The sequence below is a fragment of the Triturus cristatus genome, chromosome 2_2, assembly GCF_964204655.1.
Source record: "Triturus cristatus chromosome 2_2, aTriCri1.1, whole genome shotgun sequence".
Classification (NCBI taxonomy): Eukaryota; Metazoa; Chordata; class Amphibia; order Caudata; family Salamandridae; genus Triturus; species Triturus cristatus.
Genome location: NC_140582.1, coordinates 622,411,905 through 622,427,821, shown reverse-complemented (window position 1 = coordinate 622,427,821; position 15,917 = coordinate 622,411,905). Strand labels below are relative to the sequence as shown.

Genomic DNA, 15,917 nt, shown 5'->3' with positions numbered 1-15,917 from the left:
TGGAGGCCCCTAGCAGGGCCCCCTTCCCCCTTGCCCTCTGCTATGGGGCCTGGGGGGCACCTATGTGGCAGGCACACACAGTGCAGGTATGTTTCCAAACATCCATTTTACCCTGGCAGGTTGTGCTGCGGGCCTTTTCCACCCGCCGCACAAGCTGCCATAGTAGAATGGATGTTTCCGATTGCCCTATGGGTGGTCACATTCTAATTGTGTGGTTGGAACTGGCGACCTATGGTCGGGCGATTCCAGACCACTATAGTGTGTTGGGCGGACGCAAGTCTGCCCCACATCATAATGAGGCCCAAACTCCTTGACTTTAATAAATTATGACAGGTCAGTTCTTTTTTAAAATACATTTTAATTAGCTCAGTTTCCTATTTCAAAGCAGCAGTCCACCCACAAAGTAAAATAATTTCAATTATCACCAACATAGGCTTGTGCACAGTACATCCTTTGTATCATAAATATTTAAGCATAATCATTCTATAAACTTTTCATATCCATTCCTCAAATGAGCTTTTTACAGAGAGGTGTACCTCATAATACTTCCATATCTGATTCAACTTTTTGGTACTGGCGATTCGTTTTGCATATCTTTTCCCTATTATAAACCTTCCATATTTTATTTTCCAACACAGTGAAGGAGGGTGCATCTTATCTCTCAGGGAGCTGTGATAGCTAGGTAGAAGGCGTGCTGCCTGATAATAATTCCTCAGGTCTGGCAGGGAGAGACCCTTTCTTTATTTAGTCTCAATTTCTATAGACTAACTCGCTGTATATGGTTTTGCCATAGGAAGCTAGATATCATCCCATCTATGTCGGAAAACAAAATCTCATATATTACACACTGTATAGTAAAGAATAAAAATACCAATTTCTGTAGGATATTCCTTTCAATGATGATGATTCTGCCAATGTTTGTAAATAGGAGTTTATTCCATGGGGGGCGTGGCTTGACGCCCACGGAATATGGCGGCGCCCGAGTGAGGCTCCCGGGCTCGCCTCGTCGAAACCACGCTTTCCGCCGTCCCTGCTGAAGCTGCAATGGAAGAATGAACGTTTGAAGGTATGCTGGCTGCGGCGCGAGTGCTTTCACTTGTGTACGCACGCTGAGGAGCAGCTTTCCATCTCTTCGTCTGCCGCTAGAAGAATAACGCTCCGTAGCGGCCGCCATTTTGTCTTTTGCCGCGAACGGAGCCCTCAGGCAATGCGGCTCGCTCCTTAATGTCTACAGCCTCAAGTGGTTACAGGATGGCGATGTGGGCTCTGATATAGGTACTTTTTTGCATGTACTTCATCCTCCTCAGTTGTTTGTACTTTTATTTACACAATTTCCTCCAGGATGAGCTGAATTATTTTTGGGCAGCCATTTTACGGTGCTTCTGAGGAGATTCTGTTCTTATGCCCACTGTCATGTAACTTGGCTCTCATGGGTAAACTACCCCTTCTTTTTCATCACTTTCCTTCTTCAGCACGATTGATTTCTGGACACCGCCGTCTTTGGCTTAAAGGTGTTCACAAGAGGATGTGATTTCCCTTATGAGAGGAAATTGCTAGCAGCCATTTTGTGGAGGTTATAGTCGGACTGGTCATTCTTTGGATCATTTTGCTTTTTATGGATTTTTCAACATTCTCATTAAATTGATGGGCAGGTCCAGAGGTTCCTCGGGAGTGAAGCAATCTTTTGCTAAAAACTCTAGAATTTTCACAGAATTTTCTAAACTAGAGGATACTTTGTCGTCTGTGTCGCAAACTCCTGAGCCTAAAATGGATCCTCCCTCTGCAATGCCAGGGAAGTCTATTACGAAGCGATTGAAAAAGGACCCTCTTTCTTCGCCCAAATCAGCCTCACCAGTCTCCATGGAGCTCTTGTTGGAGGAAATAAGAGCTCTCCGCCCTTTTATGGAGGAGACTAATGTTAAACTGCAAATCCTCAAGGTTAATTGGTCTCAGTTGGACGCTAGAGTCTCGGCAGTCGAGCAAAGTGTTTCTTCACTCAGGGTCTCGAGCGCAAGTTATTCTCAACTCCATTCCCAAGTTTCTGAGCTCCAGCGCCAGGTGGAGGATCTTGAAAACCGGAATAGACGGAACAACCTGCGAATTTACGGTTTGGTTGAAGGTCTTGAAGGGTCGGACGCTGTTTCTTTTTTCAGATGTTTTCTTCCGCAGTTGCTTCGCCTCCCGGAGGGTACCGTGCTTAATGTCCAACGTGCACACAGATTGGGTTGAGTTGCTTCTACTACTGCGCAATCCCAACGGCCAAGAGGCGTAATCCTGTATTTCTTGGAATACACTGATTTGATCAAAGTGTTATCAGTGGCTAAAGCCATCTCTAAAATCACATGGTCCGGTTCTACATTATTTTTTGCTCAGGATTATGCTAAATCTACCGCCACTAGACGTAAAGCATTCCTCAATATGAGACCTGATCTTCGCTCTTTGGGAGCTCGATATGGACTTTTCCATCCCTGCCTCATCAAGGTCACCTACAATAACAAGACTACTACTTATGAGGATCCGGTGAAATTACAGAGCTTCATTAACTCTTGTAGACCAGTCAGCATGGATTCCTCCGCTTCTACATCGTCCTTCAAGACTTAATGTTTTGCTATTACTATTGTCTTGCCACCATCTTTTAAAGTTTTATATAAGTTTTATTTTTTATTGTTATGGCTTATTTTTCTTAACATGGTTGTCTGAAGGTTATGGCCAGCTAGGGGTTTGACTTAGTTCAAGCCGCGTATCTTGTTGTGTTATTTATTTGTTTAACTGATTGTTCTTTACTTCCACAGATCCTTTCTTCTTTTGGCGTGGTTCCTCCCTGGTTTCCTGTGTGTCCCTGCTCGGATGCCCCGTATGTCCTTGTGGTCTCACCTCCCCCTCCTCCGTAATCTCCCTCCTTAGGTATGTTCTTTGTTGTGTTCTTTGTTGCTTTTTGTGTCACACCTGTTGTATTTGCTCAATGTAATCCACAATTTATTTCTGTTTGCCTTCTTATTGTTCCTATTACCCTTTCTGATTGCTCTTTGCTTTATTTCCTTTCGTTTTTTATTCTTATCTATTTGTTTCACATCATTTTGCTACATCCTTTTTCTCATTCAATTGTGCTACTTAACTTTTTGGCCGTCACTATATTACCTTTTCTCTCTGACTTCCTATCTTTTTCTCGGCTATTACTCTGTGGCTTTCACCCTTTTCTCTTTTTTGAAAATGGTTTAATTATCGCTTTTTTCTCTCTTTATGTTGTGTGCCTTGCTTTGTCAGAGTTGGGTTTTTCTCTTATGTTGTTGGTTCACCATCTCTCTATTAGACCATGTCTTTAAATTTGATAACTTGGAACGTACAGGGGTTGAATTCTCCCATTAAAAGACAGCGGGTTTTGACTCACTTAGCCAAATTTAATGCGGATATTGTCTTCTTGCAGGAAACTCATCTCACGGATGTTGAATCCTTAAAGTTAAGGAAGGGTTGGGTGGGAGAGGTTTTCTTGTCTCCTGGGGATGGTAAGCGTAATGGAGTGATGATACTTTGTCGTAAAACACTTTCATTCTCCCTCTCATCTCAAGAGTCGGACACTCATGGTAGATGGTTGAATGTTAGATTATCTTTAAAGGGTGTTCCAGTCTCTCTTCTAAATGTCTATGCCCCCACATGTGGAGAACCTTCCTTCTGGTCCTCATTTGCCAAGCAAATTTCTTACTGCATTAGTGATAACTTTATCTTAGCTGGGGATTGCAATCAGGTTTTTTAACCCATTTATCGATAGGCATTCAAAGGTCTCTTTTATACCAAATAAACTCCATAAATCCTTTGTACATGCCATAACCCAACATAAACTCCTTGATGCGTGGCGATTGTGTAATCCGACCAGCAAGGAATTCACTTTCTATTCCCCATCTCATCACTCCCAATCACGAATCGATTATATTTTTGTTTCCCACACCGTCTCGCAAACTCTTACCCACGCAGAAATTGGCCCTATTTTGTTATCAGATCATGCTGCGGTTTCAATTGGCATCGACATTTTGCCCAAATCCGAAGGTCCGAGAAGGTGGCGCTTTAATAATTCCCTTCTATTAGACCCAAAATGTACTGCCTCCAGGAATTTTACATGATTAATCAAACTGATTCCATGCCCCTCTCTACTTTGTGGGATGCCTTTAAGGCTTCAGCTAGGGATTTCATACTAACCTTTGTTGCAAGGAAACGTAAGAATGCGCGTATACAGGTTACAAACCTTCTTCAGGACATCAAGAGACTGGAGCACTCTTACTATACCTCACACTCAAAAGACTGTTTAGATGCTCTTATTAAGGCCAAAATGCAATTTAACAAGAAGTCCACGGATGATGCATCCCTTTAATTGTTAAAATCCAGTGCTACATTTTATGGGGGGAAAAACAAGGCTGGGAAAATTTTGGCTAATTACTTGAAAGTTAAGCAAAATAAATTGAACATTGAATCTATTTATGACGCAAATTTAAATCCAAAGTTTAAAGATGGAAATATTTTGCACAAATTTTCTCTTTTTTATAAAACCCTATACGCCTCTGAAACGCAGCCCACGGATCATGCCCTGTCACATTTTTTCTCTACCATCCACAAATCCCAGGATGCTCTACCAGATTTATCTTCATTAGAATCAGACTTATCGCAGCAAGAGTTGACGACTGCCCTTCTATCTCTTAAGCGCGACAAGGCACCTGGTCCTGATGGTTTTTCTGTCGAATTTTACCCTCACCTTTCCAATCTCTTACTACCTAAATTACATTTGTTAATATGTTCTTTCAGCACATCAGGGCACTCCTTAGGTTCCTTCTCAGATGCACATATTTGCTTAATTCCCAAAGAAGGTAAAGACCCTAAACATTGTAAGAATTACTGACCTATATCTTTGGTAAACATTGACTATAAGATCTTTTCTAAGGCTTTAGCCTTGAGGTTGGACTCATTTTTACCGGATCTATTAGGGATAGAGCAATCTGGATTCGTCAAGGGCCGTTATATAACGGATAATACGCGTCTTCTGTTTAATGTGTTGTCGAAATCTTCGCATGTTAAGGATTCTTTGGCTGCAATAGCGTTAGATGCCGAGAAGGCGTTCGACAGGGTTGAATGGAGATACTTGTTTTACACTCTTAAATGGTTTGGTTTTGGTCCCAATTTTATTTCCTTGATTTCTCGTTTGTACTCCAATCCTAGAGCGGCTGTTTGTGTTAATAGATTGATATCCCCGTTTTTCGACCTAGGGAGAGGGGTGCGACAAGGTTGTCCTTTTTCACCCTTCCTTTTTAATTTGGCTTTGGAACCATTTCTTTCAAAGCTGCGTCAAAATCCAGGAGTGCATGGTTTTCAAACACCCCAATCGCATATTAAGCTAGCAGCTTATGCGGATGATATTCTGCTCTTTATATCTCGACCAAGTGACTCAATTCCTGCCTTTATGGCAGAGGTACAAGCACATTCCGACATTTCGGGTTACAAATTAAACAATGATAAGTGTGAGATCCTGCCGCTTACAAAATATACCTTCAAATCCGATTTTACAGCCTCCCACTTTACTTGGAGCCCTAATCACATTCGCTATTTAGGTTTACATATCAGATCTTCACTCTCAGACACGGTATCATTGTGAATGGATAAGTGTATACAAAAGATCTCAGACCTCACTGCTAAATGGCATCCTCTCTATTTATCTTGGTGGGGTCGCCTTGATACTATTAAAATGATGTTATCACCTATAATTATATACACCATTTCTAATATCCCAATTCTTATCCCAACAAAATTTTTCCAGAAGATTAACTCTATTCTTTCCTCTTTTCTTTGGAACAAGAAGAAACCTAGAATGTCTCTACTTAGATTAACTCGCCCCAAAACTGAAGGTGGAGTCAATTTTCCCGACTTCCCAACATATCAAAAAGCATTCCTTCTACGCCAAGCCTCTTTATGGTTGCGTGATCATGGGGAGAATTGCCCCCTATGGACTGCAACCGAGCGCCTTTTCCTATCTCCCTTCTCCTTTAATGAATACTTGTCCTTCTCTCGCAAACCCCAAGCCCTATCTACACCCATTATCAAAATTACTTCTAAGCTTTTATCGCCTTTATTCCCATTACTATTGACTCCTTTCTTAGTTCCACGATATGGCATAATAGAGGCTTGACTATTCAAGGTAGCCATTCTACTGGAAGTCCTGGCATCGGAGAGGTCTTACTCGGATCTCTCAACTTTTTTTAAATTCAGGTTTTATACCCTTTCCTTCACTCCGGCATCGATTTAACTTACCTGCCTCATTCACGCATAAGTATCTCATTCTTAAGAAAGCTGTGTTGGATGCTCTTTCTCTTTTGACAGCGGCACCCAACACTTCAATCACTCCAGATTCCTCTTCACAACTACAAAGCATGTTACTCACAACACCCAAAGCTTCTACATTATATCATTTTCTACATGGCGCTGGTAAAGCTCGACAGAAATCTAAAATGGAAGAGGCCTGGGAACGAGACTTTGCAGTCTCTTGGTCAGTGTCCTTATGGGACAAATTGTGGACCAAGCTTCGTAAATCTTCCAGAGCCGCAAATACGATGCAAACATTGTTTTTTGTATATAACAGGCTCTTGTTGTTACCTAATGTCTTGAGCACAATTTTTGTTACAGTACCCGATACTTGTTTGACTTGTTCTTCTGCAAAAGCTGATTTATTTCACATGCTATTTTCCTGTCCTATTGTATTTAATTTTTGGAAACGAATTTGGGCTCAAATTAATTTGATTTTTGGCACTGCATTTCCTTTTTCTTATATTCATGTTTTTCTAGGTAGTCTGTCATCTTGCTGGGAGGGCAATTTGTCTAATGTTAAAATTGTTGATTTATTGCTAGCAATTGCATTTCAGCAAATCACAGCAAACTGGAAGGACTTTTCTAAGATTTCTTACAGGGCATGGTGGTATGCTGTCTGCCATAATCACAGATTGGATACCTCCTTTGTATACCCTCTGCATTTGGCATCGAAAAGGTTGGATTTATGGTCGCCTATTACAATGTATTTGGATGCTAGTGTCACCCGTTCTTTTCAACTCTGTCCAGCCCAACAAGAAGTTTCTAAACCTCCTTGAATACCCCGACTTGTTCCCATATTATTGGATATTTAAGCGCTTATATCATTGTTTGTGTAATTTTTCCTTATTTTTAATTTTTAAACCTAACTCATTCACTGTACTGTAACTTTTCTTTGATGTGATATGTATTTAACTTGTCGTATTATGGTGTGACGCCTTTTATTCATTGTTAATAAAATCTTTTTGAACTCAAAAAAGGAGTTTATTCCATCTTTTCAGTGGCTTTTGTATCTTTTGCTTGGCAGACTTAAAGTTTATTTGAAATAGCTCTTCCAGATTTTCAATTACATGAATTCCCGGATATTTCTTGGGTGATGTGTTATAGTTTGATAGAGTCCATATATAGGCCCATATTGTCAGCATATAATTCGAATTTAGGGGCATACAGGGTTAGGGGTCTTATGGAGCTGATTTCATTGGTATTGCTAGGGGCTTGATATAGATAGCAAAAAGTCAGAGGGATAGTGGGTACCCTTGTCTCGTCCCTTGAGTGATATTAATTTATTGTGTTACTTTCTCATTCACTATCACTGTAGCTCAGGCTCCCTCATATAAGTCCATTAGGACTTTAATCAGTTGCATAGAGAACTTCATTTTTAATAGCATGTTTTAGGGCTTTCATAAAACTAAACCTAATGCCTTTTCAGTATTGATAAAATGATAGTGGCTTCTGATATGGATGAAGCATAGAAGTCTAAAGCTTCAACTAAATAAAAGGGGTTTGGTGTAAAGCTCACGTCCCAGTATACATTAATTTTGATCAGGATGTATGAATTGCCAAGTTTGTAACTATTGCTTTGGCAAATATTTTATAATATGAGTTAAAATTGTGATAAAACGATAGGAATTAAGTAGATGTGGCTCCTTCTCTTTTTTTAGAAGCTAATTAGTACTCCTTTCAAAAAGGATTCTGTTACCTTCCCTCTGGATAGAATTTAGTTAGATAATTTTGGGAGTGTGTGTGGGGGGATTAACCTCTTCTACTAATACTTGACACAATTTACATGGGTAGCCATAGTTCTTGGGGACCTTTACCTTTCTCATGTTTTGAATCATTTTTATGATCTCTTCTTGCGCAAAGTAGATAGTTAACTGAGCAGCCTATATTGGGTCCAAAACAGGGATTTTTAATCTGTTTAAAAAAAGATGATATCTCATTCTGAAGTGTCAGAGTGTTCCTTATCTATTGTTTGGAAATGGTTTACAAAGAGGCTGTTAATGTCTGGTTCAGTGATTATCTGATTACTATTGTCCGCTATATGTTTTACCATATTGGGAACTGCTCAAGCCCTAGTCCTCCAAACAAATAGTTTCCCACTATTTTCCCTTTCTTCATTTAGCTGCTGTCCTACTGCTTGGGTGCTACTATATCTCTCTCTAAAAAGAAAGTTTTTATATTCTCTTTAGCCGCTCCCCATCTGTGAAAATTATCACTATTAGGGGCATATTCACAAGGATTTATCTCCGATTTATCTCCACCGTAACGCAACAAAAGTGGAGATAGATTTAACACCCCATTCACAAGGAGGTGCAAGCTGCAGACATCGCCAGTATTCCCGCGATAACTGCCCCAAAATCTAACACCACGGCGGACACCACCAACTAACTCTAATGAGATGCAGAGTAGGCGTTCCAGTGCAAAAACACACGAAAAAACAACACCACTTTCACAACGGACTGACAGAACTGCGAAGCGAACCAAAAACAGGCGATAAACCAAGGTGGCCGCAGGTATTTAACACCTGCCTCAAGCAGGTGTAAAGACGGACGCCTACCTGCAGTAGGCAACAGAGCCCTGCACACAGCCATACTCGAAGAACAAACGATGCCATGGAGCTACTCATCATGCAGCTCGGAGCCCCAACAGGACCACAACACCCACCGCCATCACCCCCAGAACCGCCACCACCCCCAGGACCCGGACCACCACAGAGGCAGCGCAGAGTAAGACAGCGGACCTACCGAAAAAGCACTACTCTCACAGACCTAACGCCCGTGGAAGTCATTGTCCACTACAGGCTCAAACGGACAGCCATTCTCGGCATCATGACCCACATCGCCCACAGGCTGACGGTCCCAACACAGCGGAGAACCAACATCTCACCTCAGCCAAAGCTGCTGGCTGTGCTGCACCTGTTGGCCTCTGGGACATTCCAACCAACAACTGCCAGAGTCGGAGGAGTCTCACAGCCAGCCCTATCAAAGTTCATCACACCTGTCCTGGATGCCATCCTCAGCTTCATACCTCAGTATCTTCACTTCCCCAACACTGCGCAGGAACATCTGGAGACAAAGCAAGGCTTCTACGCCATAGCCAGATTCCTGGCCGTGTTGGGGGCAATTGACTGCACACATGTTCCACTTCTGCCCCCTGCAGATACTGCACACCACTACAGCAACAGAAAGCACATGCATTCCATCAATGTGCAGGCAATAGTGGACCACCGGGGACTCTTCACCAATGTCGTCGCCAACTACACAGGCAGTGTGCACGATTCCTTCATCTTCAGACAGTCCATCATCAACCAGCGCTTCCAGGATGGCACATATGGAACGGGACTGCTCATTGGTAAGTACCAAATCAACACACCACACATCCCACAGCCACCAATGCACAAAGCACATCTGTGGGGATGCACACGTGACCAAGCCACAATCGAACTGTCAGACTACATGACCACCTACCAGACATGACTATATCATTCCATGGTCATCCTGGGCTACCCCTGCACCCAATACAGACATTACATGGCACCACAGCCACACAACGGCTTGATGTGTGGAGATGCAGAATGCAGCCATGACACATGTGAGGCACTGCTATGCCCTAATGACACAGCCCCATTCTCCTGCAGGTCAGCCTCCCGTGGCAGTGGGCCCGTGTCGGCCGATGTGCATCCGGTGCCACTGGCCTTGTGCTACTCGAGTCATCTTCCCCTGTGGTTCTGACATTGCATGTCTGAGTGCCTGATGACTATTGGAGTTGTTGCCAGCACCAGCTATTCCCTGAGGGCTTGCTTACACTCACCCCACACACAGCCAGCACAGGCGTCACTGAATTGGTGGGCCTGCCATCACATCCTGCGAACCAAGTATTGACTCTTTTCTCCCTGCACTGTCACAGGTGATCAAGGATATGCACTCTGCCCTTGGATGATGACACCCCTCTGTGACCCGAACACACCCGCCCAGAGGCAGTACAATGCGGCTCACATACGCACAAGGGGCATCGTTGAATGCACATTTGGCATGTTGAAGTCACGTTTCAGGTGCCTGGACTGCACAGGTGGGAAGCTCCTGTACAGCCCGGACATTGTGTGCAAAATGATCGTTGCATGTTGTGTGTTACGCACCAGGGCCCCATGGATCCCAGTTCCAGAGGTACCGGACGATGATGATGGTGATGGGGCTGGTTGCCCACATCCCACTGCAGCTGCGGCAGGAATAGCCCATAGGAACTACATCATTGACACCTACTTCTCATGAGCACGTCACATTGTGTCCGTCCGTGGCAATCCTGGGACAGTAGTAGATGTCCAATTGCACTGCATGTGTGAATAAAACATATTCGCAGGTTACAGGTTGGAATTGTGCATTGTCATGTTATGTATCCCTGGGGTTACAGATGTGATTTGCCTGTTTGTGCACATTTGCTGATCCAGTTGTGTCCTGTGTTCAGTTGTGGAGGGGTTGCTGTTTGTACAGGGATGTTGCCAATGTTGAGGTGCACTTCTACTTATGTGCGTGTTCTTCACGGTGGGTGTGTCGCTCCTGCGGCTCTGATTTGTCTGCCACTGGTCTCTTACATGCGGTGTGCCTGTCGGTTCTGTTCTTCCACGGTGCTTGGATGTAGTGGTGTGCATGTTGTCCTCTGCAGTTGGCCAGGGTGCATTCCTGGTACTCCGCTGTTGCTGTATTTTGTTCAGTGGCATTTTCCGTATGCTGTTCTTGTACTTGTTCCCGCATTGCGCTTGAGTTTGCTGCCCTTGCGCTGCTTATCCCTGCTTTCCTCATCTCGCAAGGGCTCATCGCAGGTTTTCTGGTGTTGTGGTTTGTGTTTTTATCTCTGTCGGGGTGGTTGTATCGCGGACATTCTCCCTGTTTTTGGCAGCCTATCGCATGGTACTGCCGTGTTGTGAATTCCACGTTGACACGGGGTTATTTTCCTGCAATGGGCTGCGATATTGAAAGTTGCGTTACGCTACTCTTGCGGTAGTTATCACACGTTCTTGTGAATATACCCCCAAGTGTCCAGATTCAGTCCTTGCTCTGTAGATTGTAATATATTCTGCAGTGTTAGTAATTCCAGCTCTCTTAGGGCCTTCCGATGAAAGAGCTAAGAGTTCCCTCCTAAATTGTTCTCGTTTTATGCTCTGAATAATCCAGAGAATAATGTAATGGGTTGCAGTTTGTTGAACTCTAGGCTTAGTGATATGGGAGGTGCTACTCCTTCATATCCAATTAGGCCACAAATCAAGAAGATTATTTTGGGCGCCAAGTTACAGGGGCAAGAGGTCCAGGCCAGTTGCCTATGAGAGCAAATAAATTAGAAGCTGATTTATGGGCTATGTATTTGGGTGCTTTGTTTCAATTCTGCTGCATATCTGGGGAGATTCCCGACTCCTGGTCTGGAGGGGCAGTATCATTCTTTCACTTCATAAAAAAGGCCCTAGTAGCATCTCTAGTAATTATAGACAAATCACATTCTGGATGCAAGTGGAACAATCTTTGCGAAGAGTGTTATTAAATCAGCTACAGGACTGCGTAGAAGAAAAGCATGTTGTCCCCCTGGAACAGGCTGGCTTTCGACCAAACTTTTCCACCTGGGACAACATAACTGCATTGTACCTTATCATGGAAATGTATGTCCAGAAAGGGGGTATGCCTGTTTAGGTGACATTTATTGACTTTTCTATTACCTTCGACTGTGTGGACAAGCATACTTTGTGGAGGAAATTTAGGGATTTGGCCATTCTGGAAGGCCTACTAAAATTGATAATAGCCCTGCATACAACCGCGTGGTAATCATGGCCTCACACCAAAAACGTAAACATAAAATAGCCTAAAACAAGCTGCTTATTGGCGCTGCATTTCTTTTTTATACATCACTGATCTGCTGGTGTTGATGAACCTCGTTGGGGGGAGGATCCCCCAACCGTATGGTCTCATCCGATGGGGACACTTCTTCATGCAAATGATATTGTGTTATTTGACTTGACTCCTATGGGTTTGCAGAAATGCCTTAACTTTTTAGCAAATTACACTGATAACCATTATTTAAAAGTTAATATAAATAAAAGTCAAATCAGGAGTTTTCACAGGAAGGGCTGTTATCTAAAGATGAACTATACATGGCGTTTGGGTACAGTATACATATAAACTATTAAATCATACCCCTCTTTAGGAACAACATTTCGGCTGACTTAACTGAGAAAGAACATATTGCACATTTGAGGAAAAAGCCACTAGCCCATGCATACACACTTATAGCACCTTATGGCGCTACAGCCCATTTATCCTTTTACTGACTGTATTATTTCGCAAGAAATGCACATGCGCGGGCGTCCGCGCATGCGCATTTGTCACAAGAAGTTGAAAACGAGGAAGAGGGAGCCCCGGATACGCCGCGCTTCAGGTAAGTCTCTTTACTTTTAATTATTTAATATGCAAGATATGATTTAAAAGGAGGGCGGGCGGGAGGCGGATGGCGGGCGGCAGGCAGCTACGCTTCGCCCTGGCGTGTGCGTAGCGCTTGCCTGCTTCGCCTACTTCGAAAACTGCGAAGCAGGCAGCGCTACGTACACTACGTGGGCGAAGCGTAGTGTAACGCCCAGGGTTACTTTTATGCACCTAAGCACTTTTATCTAAAGTGGTAGATCTGCAAGATATGAGTTATTGCACTCTCAGAGGCTTTTTAAAATCCTTGATGAAACATAGCTCCACGGAGCACGATATTCAGCTCTGTGGAAGATCAAAAAGGCTGGGGTAACTAATACAGACAGGTCGAGTTTCGGCCCGCAGCTCTATTTAAGATGGAATTTAGAGCATGGTTTTCGCCGCTCTATACTAATGTTTAGCCTGAATTGCCTCCCTCCCTGTAAGTTGTGTTACAGATGCTTGGCTGTGAATACATTGAGCCAATGGAAGGGGTAATCTTTGCAAAGGTGCTGTACAGATGGTTGATCATGTTCTATTTATTTGCCCTGTTTAAAAAATTTCCCAGATGTTTTTTTAAAACCCCTTTTTATGAAACATGGTATTAACTCAGCTGAAGCTGCTCAATTGTTATACAGCCCGGTTAATGAAATGATGTGCTATAGAATATATATATATTTTTTTAAGTTTAAAAAAATGTATTAAGTCTTATTTATGCAGATTATTTCCCCAAAATACTGTTATAATTGTATTTAATTTTAATGTGTCATATATATTTTTTATATATACATCTTACTTTTGATCTCCTAGAAGATCCAAAACTTTAATAAAAATCTCTTGAAAAACCTCTTGAATCTCCCTGGTTTTCCTCCTATGTATTCTCTTTAGAGGCTGTGCTTGTATTCTCCTGGAAAAAAACATTTTTGTCCAAGACTTGATTATCCTAATAGATTCTCAATTAGCACCCAGTTAAATCTCCAATGAGGAGTGTTAGAACCGGGGTCTCCAGTTGGCCAGAGCCTACACCCTAGTCCAAGTAGGGACCACCGATTCCGACAAGGTAGCTTGGCGCGAGGCAGGTAGGCACGCACGCACAAGGCTATGTGTGAAGTAGTTGCGCAGCACACCCCTGATAGAGCGTCATGTTATTCTGAAATTTGTAGGGGTGCATCATATTCACCGTTAGTTAGCACCCGCATATTAATCGATGTAGGCTAAAAAGTGCTATAGAAATATATTGCTGTAATCGTTTAACATAGATGTGATTAGAAATGTAATAATGCTTTTCGTGAAGAGTAACGTTGCAGATTATCGTGAATGTATTTAGTAAATGCATAATGAATAGTTTATGTAATGCAATGTGTTAGGTTAAACGTGTGCTATGCTAAAGTTAAATGTGCAGGTTGTTTATTCATGTAGATGAGAATAATGAACTAATGCTTAGAGTGTGATTTAGTAATGTTTAACAGTGTAAAGGCCTGATCGCATATACGTTTAAAAGAGAAAGGCCTGTTCCTTTCTTATGCTAGCTAACGTCGTAGGCCGAAAATAATAAGTGAAATGTTTTTCGTTCCCATGTTTCTGTTGCAGGTGCAAGGACATTTAGCTCGTTAGTGAGACTAGGTCTTTGTTTTAGGAGTTAGGATGCTGCGAGAAGCCAACAGGGGAGTACGTCGGAATGTGAGGATGACACTTTCAGCGGAGAAGGTGCCTGGGACCCAAGGTCAAGCTAACCATCGTTCGATGACTTACAAGTTTTGTTGGAAAAGTACTGGAAGAAGACCTGGCTGAAGAGGTGTGCCGAAGGGCGTGTTCTATGTTTTTGGGTTTTTGTATTAGGGACAGTGCCCCGTGGGTTGAGCAGTTGAGGTGTAGACGGGAAGCTAGAAGGAGCATCTTAGAACGAGCTCTGACTAAGTGAATGTGCTTCTTAGGAAGTCTTCACTTCTGACACCTTTAATTCTCTTGCCTGGGAAGTGAATTGTTAAGTAGGGATGTCACCTTAGAGTTAGAGTAAGAATAGACTAACGTTTTTGTTTTCCTTTAAAACTAATGATTCCTAATGTAGACATTGGCTTAACCATTGCTTTCTTGATGCTTTTAGAGTCAGTGATTCTTTTTGTTTTGAGTCGGATGAGAATCTTACGTAGGCTTGCATTTGTATCAGTGGCCATTTACCTTCTACACCTTGTACTAAGGTGTTTGTATGTTCAGTTGTTCTTGGTTGTAATAAAATCCTATACATTTTAGATTCGGAGTCAGTGGTCCTTTCCAAATGAAATCTAATTTTGGCGATTATGTGTTGATAATTGTATTTCCTCCCCTCTACACTCTTTAGCAGATAAAAAGATCTTGGCGACCTGAGAGGATTCTTAGAAATAATCAGGTAGTCAAGAATCCGGCCCCATCACCCCCACACTGACACAGTAAAGCACACACAATGAGGAGACACCACTCCAGTTTCATTTAGGAGAACAAGTATCTTTATCTACCTCTTGTCGGGGTTGAAAATGCAAGGTTCTCACAGTATATAGGGTAAACGTTTTTTTGTACCCTCAGGTCAATACAGCCAACAATTTTTCTACAGATATATATTCAATTCAGGCAACAATTTTTAGGCAGTAATATATTCAATTCAGGCAACAATTCTGATGGGGATATATACTCAATTCAGGCAACAATTCTTATGCAGTTATTCACTGCAGTTCCAAAGAAGACATTTCAGCAGGGGGGCATTTCCCAGACAGTTTTGCTCGCATCTGGCTACCTTCCCCATGTATTCAGGCCCCAGGAGCCCCTGGGGCTATCTCGGCTGTAAATAGGACGGGTCCTCCGTGTTGGCGTAGGCCCCAGGTCTCCCCGACTCACCAGTTCAGTCCCTGCGGGGGAATTTGGCCTCAACACAGCGCCGGCTCCGGCCTGTGCAGGACGCTCCCCCCTCCCCAGTCAGCCCGCTCATCACGTCACTCGGGGCTTTGACTGGGGAAGGCGGGTTGACTCACGGCCATGCTCGGGGCTATCTCCGCTGCTCAGAAGCTGGCATCTGGAATTCAGGGGCTCCCGCACTCCTCGGAGCCCCTCTCGCGTGGGTTTACAGTGAGCCCTGGACCTCCTGGACGGTTCCTTGTCTGGGAACCAATC

General features: G+C 43.1%; 1 protein-coding gene across 4 annotated transcripts in view; it reads right to left on the bottom strand.

Annotated features, from left to right (window-relative positions):
• The window catches only part of ANXA10 (annexin A10), a 514,604-nt gene that overhangs the window by 314,122 nt on the left and 184,565 nt on the right, over window positions 1-15,917 (bottom strand). The window lies entirely within an intron of this gene.